This window comes from Pyrus communis, chromosome 10, assembly GCF_963583255.1.
Source record: "Pyrus communis chromosome 10, drPyrComm1.1, whole genome shotgun sequence".
NCBI classification, from domain to species: domain Eukaryota; kingdom Viridiplantae; phylum Streptophyta; class Magnoliopsida; order Rosales; family Rosaceae; genus Pyrus; species Pyrus communis.
In genome coordinates this window covers 7,919,341-7,931,474 of record NC_084812.1, presented here as the reverse complement: position 1 = coordinate 7,931,474, position 12,134 = coordinate 7,919,341, and positions in this window count along the sequence as shown.

Below are 12,134 nucleotides of genomic sequence, written 5' to 3'. Positions count from 1 at the left end.
ACTCACTACCCTCCAAGTGCTTTCAGGCAAGAGCAAAGTCACTGCAATCGGGCTAATCTGCCTATAAAAGGAGGAAGAGGCCCCAGAGATAAAGACACTCAACCAATCAAACAAACAAACATATAAACTCTGCTCTCAAGCCAGATTTGCATCCAAAATCTGTAATCAGCCTAGATCTCAGTCATTTTCAGGATATCTCCCTCACAAAAACTATCTTCTGTCTAGTTTAAAGTTCTACTATCACCCCTAGTGGTGTAGTATCGATTCTCTTGTGTAAACTGATTTACCATCCATCCCTTTTTAGCATGGAAACCTCTGTAAACTCAAAGAGAAATGATTGCAAGAAGTTCAACCTTGCCCGACAAGGTGAAATCTTGCTTAAATTTCTTTGTGTGTTTTCTAAGATAATAGATCTACTACTTAATGTATTCTCTAGCTTGTATTCAAGTCATATACATATGTTTTCCTACTTTAAGAGTCTCATTTGCATCTGGATCTGGTCAGCTTAATGGGTATGCTATCATTTAAAACCAATCAAGAACCAAACAAATGACTTAAGGGATCTGGACTCCCCTCATTTGAATATACAAGACTATGAATTGAAAGCCCTTGGTCACAAGGCAAGAAAAAGAACTTAATGTGGACTAAACCCATCCATGACAATCCTTTGATAACAAGAAGTCCGAGTAACTTGGAGCGCAAGTAATCGACTAAACACAAACTTGTTCTACATCTGCTATATTGAGATAGCAGTAGCACGCCTAGCACTTCGTTAGTTTTGATTGCGAGCCTCAAGTCCTACACCTAAGGCCCCACAAAGGCACCTTTCAAAACTAACTTTGTCCTCTTCTTGCAGCACATCAACAGGTAATAGCCCAACTACACATCCAAAGTGTCAATCCCTTGGGGAGCTGTGCTAAGAGTCTTCGGAGAAATCTTCGCCCGAACAATAACCAATCAAACGAAGATAGAGTATTACTAGATCAACGAATCACGAACAAATACCCTTAGTATAAAATTTGACTTTCTCAAATTTCCTTCCAAAGTTGTAAATAAAATGTGTTCACTCAAGCACGTTTTCTTCTTTTTTTTTTTTTTTTTTTTTGTCATCTTCACTTCAGCACGTTGGTGAATAATTGAACACATTTTGGTAGGCACGGATGATGCTAATGTAAACACTTTTTTTTTTTTTTTTTTGGTCATCTTCACTTCAGCACGTTAGTGAATAATTGAACACATTTTGGTAGGCACGGATGATGCTAATGTAAACACTCAAAAGCTGAGGACCACTTGCTATTTTGTTTCAGGACCGGTAAGTTTTAAATTCGAAAGCAACCTCCCTAAAAATCAAAATATCACACATAGGTTTGACAATTTCTTTACTACCTGTCAATCCGACACGAAAAATAAAACGATATGGCACATTAACGAATCAAGTCGTTATGAAATCGTCTGTTAAAAATCCGTTAAAATAACGAATTCTACATGACAAAACTCTTTAAAATGATATGTGTGATACAAAAAATGACACGAACATAACAAATACAATCCCTTTTATCAGGCCTAGTAACACATTCCATGATTCTCTTTGCATTTGGTTAAATATGACATTTAATGTCCGGAAACGTGACTTTTTTTTGGCCCAATCCAACGTGACATTTGATAGCACTTGTTGAAATAAAACAATTCATTGGGGCGTTGGAAAGTCAAACAAATATAACTTTTCGTGGTCAATCAACAAATATATTATATATTTATACATTTTCGATCCAGACTAGACAAACTTATAAGTTCAACAGTCAAATATTTACGTAATATTATTCTACGTGTCATAAATATTTTGAACAACAAAATAATTATTTTATGTACATTGCCTTCTTGTGATGAGAAATTGAGCGACTTTAAAATTAAATTTAAACAGAAATTAAGAAAGAGAGAGAGAAAGCGCGTGAATGGTGAGTCGGATTGAGGGAACTGGATTCCATTCGAAATCATTTTGTGAGAATCTTAAGGACATCTACATCTTAGTCATTCATCGTGTGGTTAGAAATCATTTGATTTTTTTATTTAAAATTAAACACAAATAGTATCTAATAAAAACTGATCGCACAATATATGATGAACAACTAAAATGTGAAAATCCTTATGATTCCCGTGAAGTGAATTCAGAAAGAATCCCCTTTCCGGGGATCCGGGTTGGAGGTATCCATTTCCAAGAAAGAATTGTTGTTTTCTTGTTGTACAATGTATCGGTGTAAATCAATCAATTAGTTGACATGAATATTTAGCTTTGCAAATTTTATAGACGTCGTCGTCACCTTCAACTTCAACTCATCGACTGCGATTTACGCGTCAATCCAAAAGGATGACACGCTGTTTATTACATTAATGGGCCCATTTGGAGTTACTTGTGGGGCCGAACTATTTGGAAGTTCCCTAATGGGCCAAATGTGTTTATTCAACTTGGTTTTCTGGGTGTTCAACTTTCATTTTTCTTTTCATATATTTACGATATGATTGGGTACTACATGATAATCATTGAGTTTGGTTGAAGTAAACTAGTGACATTATTCATTTTATTTTTCATTTTAGTTGGTTCAATGGCAAAGAAAAAACATCCCACATATTGTTGAATATACATACTTAATATATTTTATATTTGTTTTTCAATTAAAAGTAATTTTAATACACCTCACATTCTTAGTTGAACAACCAACTTAATAAAACTAATTAAGGGGTTAAGAATTGGTATGTTTTGAGGCCCAAAAATGTCACATGCAAACCCATCATGTCTCGAGGCCAAATCACTATACAAGTCTCATGCCAAGCCCAAATACATGCAATGGTGTGGAATCGAGAAAGGAATATATCCACAACCATGCCACGTTATAGTAATTAAGCTGTATACTTGTATAAATCATGCCATGCCCATGCCTCTTCATCATGCCAAGCTTTATCACTCCAATTACTATTCATGCTAGAACAAGCCCAAGTCAGATACTCAGGGCTTGCCAAGTGAATTGTGGTGTGGATGGTTACAGAAGTTTATTATGCCTATATGGAGTCAAGATTATGAAACACTTTGGGCTACTTGGGGGCCCAAAGATCCAAGCCCAAACCCTTGAAGCCCATGTGGGTAAGCCTGATAGTGAACCAAACCCAGTTTCCTCTTTCCCTAGCAAGCTAACCAACTTAGCTGGGAGTGAACTAAGTCTTTCAGCCTCATAATCACGTGAAAAGCTAGTAAAGCCTGCATAAATGGCTCACGCAGAAGATCAACGCATAAAAGCCATGAGGCGCACTACTAGAAGTGGCATTTGTAGAAGACTAACCTGGAAAAACAGTGCCTTGGGAAGAAGGCATGATGCAGGTTTCACACGGTGGCAACACCTAGCCATCGTGCACCAAAATAAGGGGTGGCAGAAGAATTAAGGAGAAAGGGGAGAAGAGACCAAGCTACAATTAAAGATTTCTTAGGAAGCAATCATTCAACTACAAATATAGGTCAAAAGCCTTAAAGAAAAGGGATAACACAAAGACTCGAAGCCCAGAAAGTAACACCCCTGCAACCTTTAGTGTTCTTCCATAGCTTTTCCTTTGAGTATTCTATCCATCATAAACTTCGGTTCTATTTTTTATCGAAACCGGAAACCAAACCGAAATTACTGTTTGGTTCGGTTATGTTCAATTTTTCTTCGGTTTTTTTTCGGTTTTGGTTTTTTTTCGGTTCAGTTTCAGTCTGATTCGGGTTTTTCCTCTTTTTTTTATTTTTTGTTTATATATATATATATATATATATATTTGGTTGGTAGACTAGCCCAAAAGAGGACCTGCCAAACAGCCCAAAAGATCCAACAAACTGTAAAGGCCCAATCCATAAAATACAACGAAAAAAAAACCTAAGCTTCCACTACAGCACCCGCCGCCGAGCATCCCAAACCCTCGCCACTAACCAACCGACGCCTTGCCGATTACAACATCCAGACATGTTCGAACACAGCCAAACAGACAAGCAACCAATATAGGGCTCCACAAAAACAAATCCAAGAACAACATCGGCCAATTTTCCTTCAAAAATTCACAAACCAACAATCCAAACAAACATCAGCAACTTCAAAAATTCACAACCAAAAATCCAAAACAAACATCAGCAACTTCAAAAATTCACAACCAAAAATCCAAATAAACATCAACAATTTAGATGATAAAAAAACACAAAAAACAAAACGAAAGATTGATTAAACAATTATAAGAAAATCCAAACAATTATATTAAACAAACATCGGCATAATTCACCTGTTGAACCACCTCCGAGTGGCTTCTCCGTGGTTTACAAGAGTGCGAATGTAATAGATAAAATAAATTTACAAATTTGCATAGGGTAACAATTCCAATTTCTAAACCCAATCATTCAATCACAAAATAAACAGATTTAAAAGATTGGGGAACAAATCGATGAAATTGATACAGCGAGAGCAACTTTTATGAACCTGAACTTCTTGAATCAAGTATCGCAGCGGTGGGAGAGATAGATTCTTGACGGTGGGAGAGAGAGAGGTTGAGAAGTCAGACTAAGAAGATGAAATGGGAATAAATGGGTGGACGACTAGGGTTTTGTGTTTAGAAATGTTATAAAAAATTAAAGATCCATAATCAGTATAAATATTTTACTAATACGATTATAGCATACAAAGCTTGTTGTCAAGTTGGCTGAAGCAAATACTCCTTAACCAGGAGAGAAGGGGTTCAAAACCTTTAACCTCCAGGTTTTGAGTATCTGTGTATGATTTATATAATTAATGTGATATCCCACATCGTCCAGGGAAGTAATCCTTATATGTATATTCTCATCCTTACCTAGCACGAGGCCTTTTGGGAGCTCACTGACTTCGGGTTCCATGGGAACTCCGAAGTTAAGCGAGTAGTGCGGGAAAGCAATCCCATGATGGGTGACCCACTAGGAAGTTGCTCGTGAGTTCCCAAAAAAAAACCGTGAAAGAATGGTAAGCCCAAAGCAGACAATATCGTGCTACGGTGGTGGAGTGGGCTGGGCAGTGATCCTTATATGTATATTCCCATCCCTACCTAGCAAAGGCATTTTGGGAGCTCATTGGCTTCAAGTTCCATGGGAACTCCGAAGTTAAGCGAGTAGTGCGGGAGAGCAATCCCATAATGGGTGACCCACTGGGAAGTTGGTTGTGAGTTCCCAAAAACAAAACCGTGATCGTGTTACGGTGGTAGAGTGGGCTCGGGAAGTGATCCGTCTTGGGCCGGGATGTGACAATTTGGTATCAGAGTCTAACCCTAGCCGTGGTGTGCCAACGAGGACATCGGGCCCCTAAGGGGGGTGGATTGTGATACCCCACATCGCCCAGGGGAGTGATCTTTATATGTATATTCTCATCCCTACCTAGCACGAAACCTTTTGGGAGCTCATTGGCTTCGGGTTCCATGGGAACTCCGAAGTTAAGCGAGTAGTGCAGGAGAGCAATTCCATGATGGGTGACCCATTTGGAAGTTGCTCGTGAGTTCCCAAAAACAAAACCGTGAGGGAATGGTAAGCTCAAAGCGGACAATATCGTGCTACGGTGGTGGAACGAGCTCAAGAAGTAATTCATCCCGGGCCGGGATGTAACAATTAATATATATTAAATAAATATATATATATATATATATTATATAAATTGGTTCGGTTCGGTCCAGTGCGGTTTTTGGACCACCAAAACGGAAACCGAACCAACCTATTTCAGTTCGGTTCAGTTCACTTAGTTCGGTTCCGTTTTTTTCGGCTTCAATTCGGTGTTCGGCTCTGTTTTTTTCGGTTTTCAGTTTTTTAAACCCACCCCTAATTGCAATAGGAAATCCAGATTGTCCAACCTAAAACACCATACAATCATGCAAACTCTTTCTCATGCTAAACTGATGGACTTCTAACTTCCACACCATGTCTCACTTAAGCAAGCCATTATTTGCTGAATCATGCTAATTTTCGAGTCATTGATCTAACCGAGATATTTTCCAAGACAAGCTTAACCACTGAAATGATGCCACTTGTCTTGTTTTTTTCCATGTCGAAAATGATGTTGTTCCGTTATTTTGGACCTGTTTTTTTTCTTTTATTAAAAAAAGTATCGCGCAGCATAACAACAGCAACAATAGCCTTCAATCAAGCATTATAAAGCACAAATACAGACATGGCTAAATAATACGACATGTCAATACGAACAATTGTATCATGTTGATAAATATTTAATGATAAAAATATATTTGTAACATATTTTTAAATGACCAAACAAGAATTCAAAGAGAGATTATGGTTTTGTTCTGGTTGTTAGGCTTTAGTCCCATTTAAACCCAAGAAAAGATAGGATGTGGAATAGAATGTGGTGTCGTTTCGGTACATAAATAAATAACGGCAGGTCGTATTTAAAAGTACTAGACACTCAACAAAACAATGACGTAGTAAAGATCAAAAGGGTTTTGCTAATCATCTTCTTTGCGAAGCCTTCCACCAGACCGTGTAAACGCCGTCGTTGTCCACTGTCGCATAAGGAAATGGCACTAAACTGACGTTGGTGTTTGGCAAAACAGCCAGTCGAGATCATCGCCAGGGGAGGGGCATCACAACTTGCAAGCTTTCTGACAAGGGCGGAGGGGCGAACTGTAGCTCCTGGGCTTCATTTTCGGCGAGGGGAGAGGCGGCCGCCACTCCTCACCCTCACGTGGCTTCACCACTGTCCACATCTACTGCATTTATGTTAAGAAATGTTGGAGGGCAACTTATTGGAGTTAGAGCTTTAAACTTTAGATGGTGTAACCATCTCGGTGGCTGAGGCCATGACTCTAAAGGAATGTTAAGGTATGCCAAACAGAGGAATAAAGAACATTATGGTGGAGGGAGATTCAAGATTGATTATCCAATTGGTGCAAGAAATCCGGGATGCTTTATGGAACATGAAATATATTATTAAAGACATAAGATGGTTGGGCTTTGAGTTTAACTATATTTAGTGAAACCATATATACAAAAAAGCAAACTTTGTAGCTGACGTCTTGGCACACAATGGTCTCGCCTAATCTTGCCCTCACTTTAAGGGGTTTTGTTTATCGACTTTAGCTCATAATGCTTTTATATTTGATTGCATGAGAAGTTGTACAATAGATTTTAAGGAAAACTAATGAAAATGGTTTGAAAACTTTGAGTTTTAACGATAAGGACAAAATAAAGGGTAAAGTGAATAGTACCTGTCACATCCCAATCTCGACTCCGCTGTAATTGTTCGTTTTGGGCTTACCATTCCCTCACGGTTTTGTTTCTGGCATGAAAACTTCCTAGTGGGTCACCCATCCTAGGATTGCTCTCACCCGAACTCGCCACGATATTGTCTGCTCTGGGCTTACCATTCCCTCAATGTTTTGTTTCTGGGAACTCACGAGTAATTTCCCAATGGGTCACCTGTAACGACCCGAAATTTCTAATTCAGAAGCAAATTACTTAGATAGGCCCCAAATTCATTTTCTTAGCAAATTTCACTAAAAGATTAATCTCAGGTATTTTATTATGGCAGCATCTAATCTTCTCATTAGACTGCCTACATATCCTGCGAAGGGATCAAGCCATTCGTAGTTCACAAATTCAATTTCTAACTCATTTCCGAAAATCATTTAAGTGACTAACAATCACTAACTAGGTTCAACAAGTGAATCACACCAAATGCATATCAAATATGGTTTCAGAATATTGAAATTTGCTTTAAAAGATAGCATCGGCTCACTAGCCACGCGTCACCGCGCGTGACGGTCAACCGCCCCGACTCGTCGGAAAATTTCAACTATTTCTAAAAAATTCTCAAAAATTACAAAAATGAAGATCTCAAAGAGTAGAGCAAACTTTATACCTGTGGCCAAGTCCAATTTGGCTGGGAAAAGCTCCAATTTCGCTCACACCTGTCGGAAAACCCTAGCATGGGTGTTTGTCAATTCACTACCTCCGGTGCTCCTCCGCCCCTACAACTAATTGGGCTTTGTTCTAGGCCTCATTGGGAGTCTAATGGTGGTGGTAATTAGTGGAAATAGCTTCAGAATTTTAGGATTTTTCGCACGACCCGTCGCATCCACCGATGGTTATCCACCTGTTTACAACAAATTTTCTTCTAAATTGAGCGTGGAAAAAGGTAGAGGAACGGGCTAGATGATGTTTGGGAGTGGTGGCTTGGTCCAGTTCATGGGAAATCCAATGAAGAACCATCAGAAATCATGGAGGAACGGGTTGAAGGTGCAGGTCGAAGGGAAACTCGGTTATTCCTCCTTCTTCCCCCTTCTTTCATTTCCCTATTTCCTTCTTTTTGATTGGGCAGTGCCCATCTTCCTTCCCTCATAGCCCTCCACGTGGCACCTCAAAATTATCTGGAGAAATCCAGGTTATGGTCAAATGACCATTTCATTCCTAACTTTGCTTGTTTATAACTTCTTCGTTATAACTCCGTTTCACGAACGGTTTTCACCTACGCGCTCGTAGGATTAAAATATATCCATATAAGTCAAGAAATATGACAAAATATACGAGGATAAAATACATCCTCGTAAACTTACGTTTAATCAACGAGGGGTATTTTCCACTTATCGATAATTTTTCTACATTTTCATATATTTTAAATTTTCTAGGGTATTACATCACACATCCTGGGATTGCTCACGTCTGAACTCACTTAACTTTGAAGTTCCGATGGAATCTGAAGTCAGTGAGTTCTCAAAATGTCTCGTGCTATAGGGAGGGAAGTATGTACATATAAGGCACATCACCCCCTCTCCGTTGGTCGATGTGGGATGTTACAATCCACCCCCCTTAGGAACTCGACGTCCTCGTCGGCACACTCGCACCACACGGCAAATTGGCTTTGATACCATTCTGTCACATCCCAGATCGGCTCCGCCGTAGCATGATATTGTCCGCTTTGGTTCCAACCACGCCCACACGGTTTTGTTCATGGGAACTCAGACGTGAACTTCCCAATGGGTCACCCATCCTAGGATTGCTCTCGCCCGAACTCGCTTAACTTCGGAGTTCCAATGGAATCCGAAGCCAGTGAGTTTCCAAAAGGCTTGTGTTATATGGAGGTGAACATGTACATATAAGGCACATCACCCATTCTTCGTTGTTCGATATGGGATCTTACAATCCACCCCACTTAAGGGGAACCCGACATCCTCGCCGGCACATCGCACCAAACGGCAGAGTGGCTCTGATACCATTCTGTCACATCCTAGTCTCGGCTCCGCCGTAGCACAATATTGTCCGCTTTGGGCTTACCATTCCCTCACGGTTTTGTTTCTGGGAACTCACGAGAACTTCCTAGTGGGTCACTCATCCTGGGTTTGTTATCGCCTAAACTCGCTTAACTTCGGAGTTCCGATGGAATCCGAAGCTAATGAGTTCCCAAAAGGCATCTTGCTCAATGGATGGGAGTATGTACATATAAGGCACATCACCCCCTCTCTGTTCGATGTGGGATGTTACAATCCACCCCCTTAGGGGCCCAACATCCTCGTCGGCATACTCGCACCATACGGCAAAGTGGCTTTCATACCATTATATCACATCTCAGTCTCTACTCCGCCGTAGCACGATATTGTCTGCTTTGGGCTTACCATTCCCTCACGGATTTGTTTCTGGGAATTCAGACGAGAAGTTCCCAATGGGTCACCTATCCTTGGATTGCTCTAGCCTAAACTCGCTTAAATTTAGAGTTCCGATGGAATCCGAAGCCAGTGAGTTCCCAAAATGCCTCGTGCTATATGAAGGTGGGCATGTACATATAAGGCACATCACCCCCTCTCTTTTGGTCGATGTGGGATCTTACAATCCACCCCACTTAAGGGGAACCTAACGTCCTCACCGGCACATCCGCATCGAACAGCAGAGTGGCTCTGATACCATTCTGTTACATCCCAGTCTCCGCTCTGCCGTAGAACGATATTGTCCGCTTTGGGCTTAGTATCCCCTCACGGTTTTTTTCTAGGAACTCACGAGAACTTCCCAGTAGGTCACCCATCCTACGATTGCTCTCGCCCGAACTCGCTTAACTTCGAATTCCGATGGAATCCGAAGCTAGTGAATTCCCAAAAAATCTCGTGCTATGGGGAGGGGAGTATGTCCATATAAGGCACATCACCCCTCCTCCGTTGGTCGATGTGGGATGTTATAGTACCAGGATTGACTTTTTAGTGTAAAAATGTGGTTTTTCGTTAAAGTGAACAGTACTGGGAGTTTTTCGTTAAAGTTCCCTAGATTTTAAGCTTTGAATGAAGTTTACTTCTTGATAAAATAAAAGAAAAGTAAATTCGAAAATTATTCATTTTTTAATTTCTCATGTGTTTACAATTTTACCGCCTAGTTATATAATTTAGTATTACTTTTCTTCACTTATGAATGATAGGTATTAAATTCCAATATCATGATGGTTACGATACCAATTTTATTTTCTCAACTCTTAGTGTAAACATATTATTGTATAAAAAAACTTCTCATGTGTTTTTTACTATATCAAATTAAAAAATAAAACTAGTTTCCAAATTTACGATTTGTAAATTAATATCTGAAAAATTAGAAATTAGAACAACTGAGAAGGCTAATTGATCAAATATCCATTCATTCTCTCTTCTTCAATTTATGAGTTCCCTGCGTCCAATTTAACATGTCATAAAATATTTGGTTAAAAGTTTATAAGGTTTTAATTCTGGCTAATATTAGAAAAAATGTATTTATTAGGGAATATCTTCATTGGCAATGTGTTTACATACACCAATGCTTAAGTAAAATTCAAACTTTGGGTATTTATCTTTTTGTCACATTGGAAGGTTTCAAACTCTAGATTTATCTTATGACTATTAACGAGAATAAGAAATTAATCTCTCAACCCACATCTAAGCCTAGTGACTTAAAACAAAACTTGCATGGAATAAATTAGTTGCAAACTCGTCATTTTCGAGATTTAAACTTGTGACCTCTTACTTACAAGTGATAAGAAATATCATTAGATCGTAGTATTAAGTGACCAATAGTTGTGAATTTAAAAACAGATAATTTTGTGGACCAACAAAAACAAGGGCACCCTTCTAAAAGGGACAAGTAAAAAGGTGGCAAAGAGTCAAGTACTCTGTGTGTGTGTGTGTGTTTTTTTTTTTTTTTGAACAAACGGTATTATCTACACTAAAGGGGATGAGATATGTTTAACCTTACAATGGGCTAGCAATAATATGGTTGAAATTCACCTTTGGCGAGAATTGAACCTAAGACCCTCTCACTTACAAGTGAAGAGGAACACTACTAGCCAATAGTATTAGTGACAAGTACTGTGTTACCTTTTTTTGTTACATAATTTAAAGAGGATGGATAGGGGACCATACCCTAAGTGAGTAATTAGAAATTAATACAAAGATTTAAGGTAAGACTTAATTCTCTCAAGATCTTGATGGTTTCTTTTTTGTTAGTACATTGCATTTCTTGTAAGAAAGTTCTGACTGATCATCTGGCATGACTCTTTTTTTCCTGTCAGGGTTTAGGTTTTGATGTTGTTCTATGGTTCATTCAGGGATTAATTTAACTACTTTTCCGTGAGATGGGTTGCTTTATTAGGGGGTCGTTTGATAACCCATTTCGTTTTCAATTTTAAAAAAGGTGAAAACTGAAAACAGAATGGTTATCAAACGGCCTCTAAACGAAATGGTTTTCAGTTGTTGGTACCATTCCGGAACATCTTGCAGTGTCATCAAGGTTCATCAATTGGAATTTTTGCAACTATTAGGCTAATCTTCTTCTATGTGTTGCTAATTCCCTTTTTTTTTTCTCTTGCAGTTCCATAGACCTTATATCGCAGAGGTTGTGTTTGGAGGGAAGTCGAAGACAAGCAAACAGTGCTTTACATGCCCTCAAAACAAAGGATGCTAGATTGCAATCAGTTTTTGTTGTATACAAGGTTTAAGATTATTGTTACTTTATGCGTCGCAAGTAGACCCTCATAATTTGCATGATACCATGGTAGTGCTAGCAGTTACATAATTGATATATTTCTTAATTTGTAGAGCCATGTGGATATCTCAGAGGAGGAGAAGACACACTTCCCTTAGGTACTACA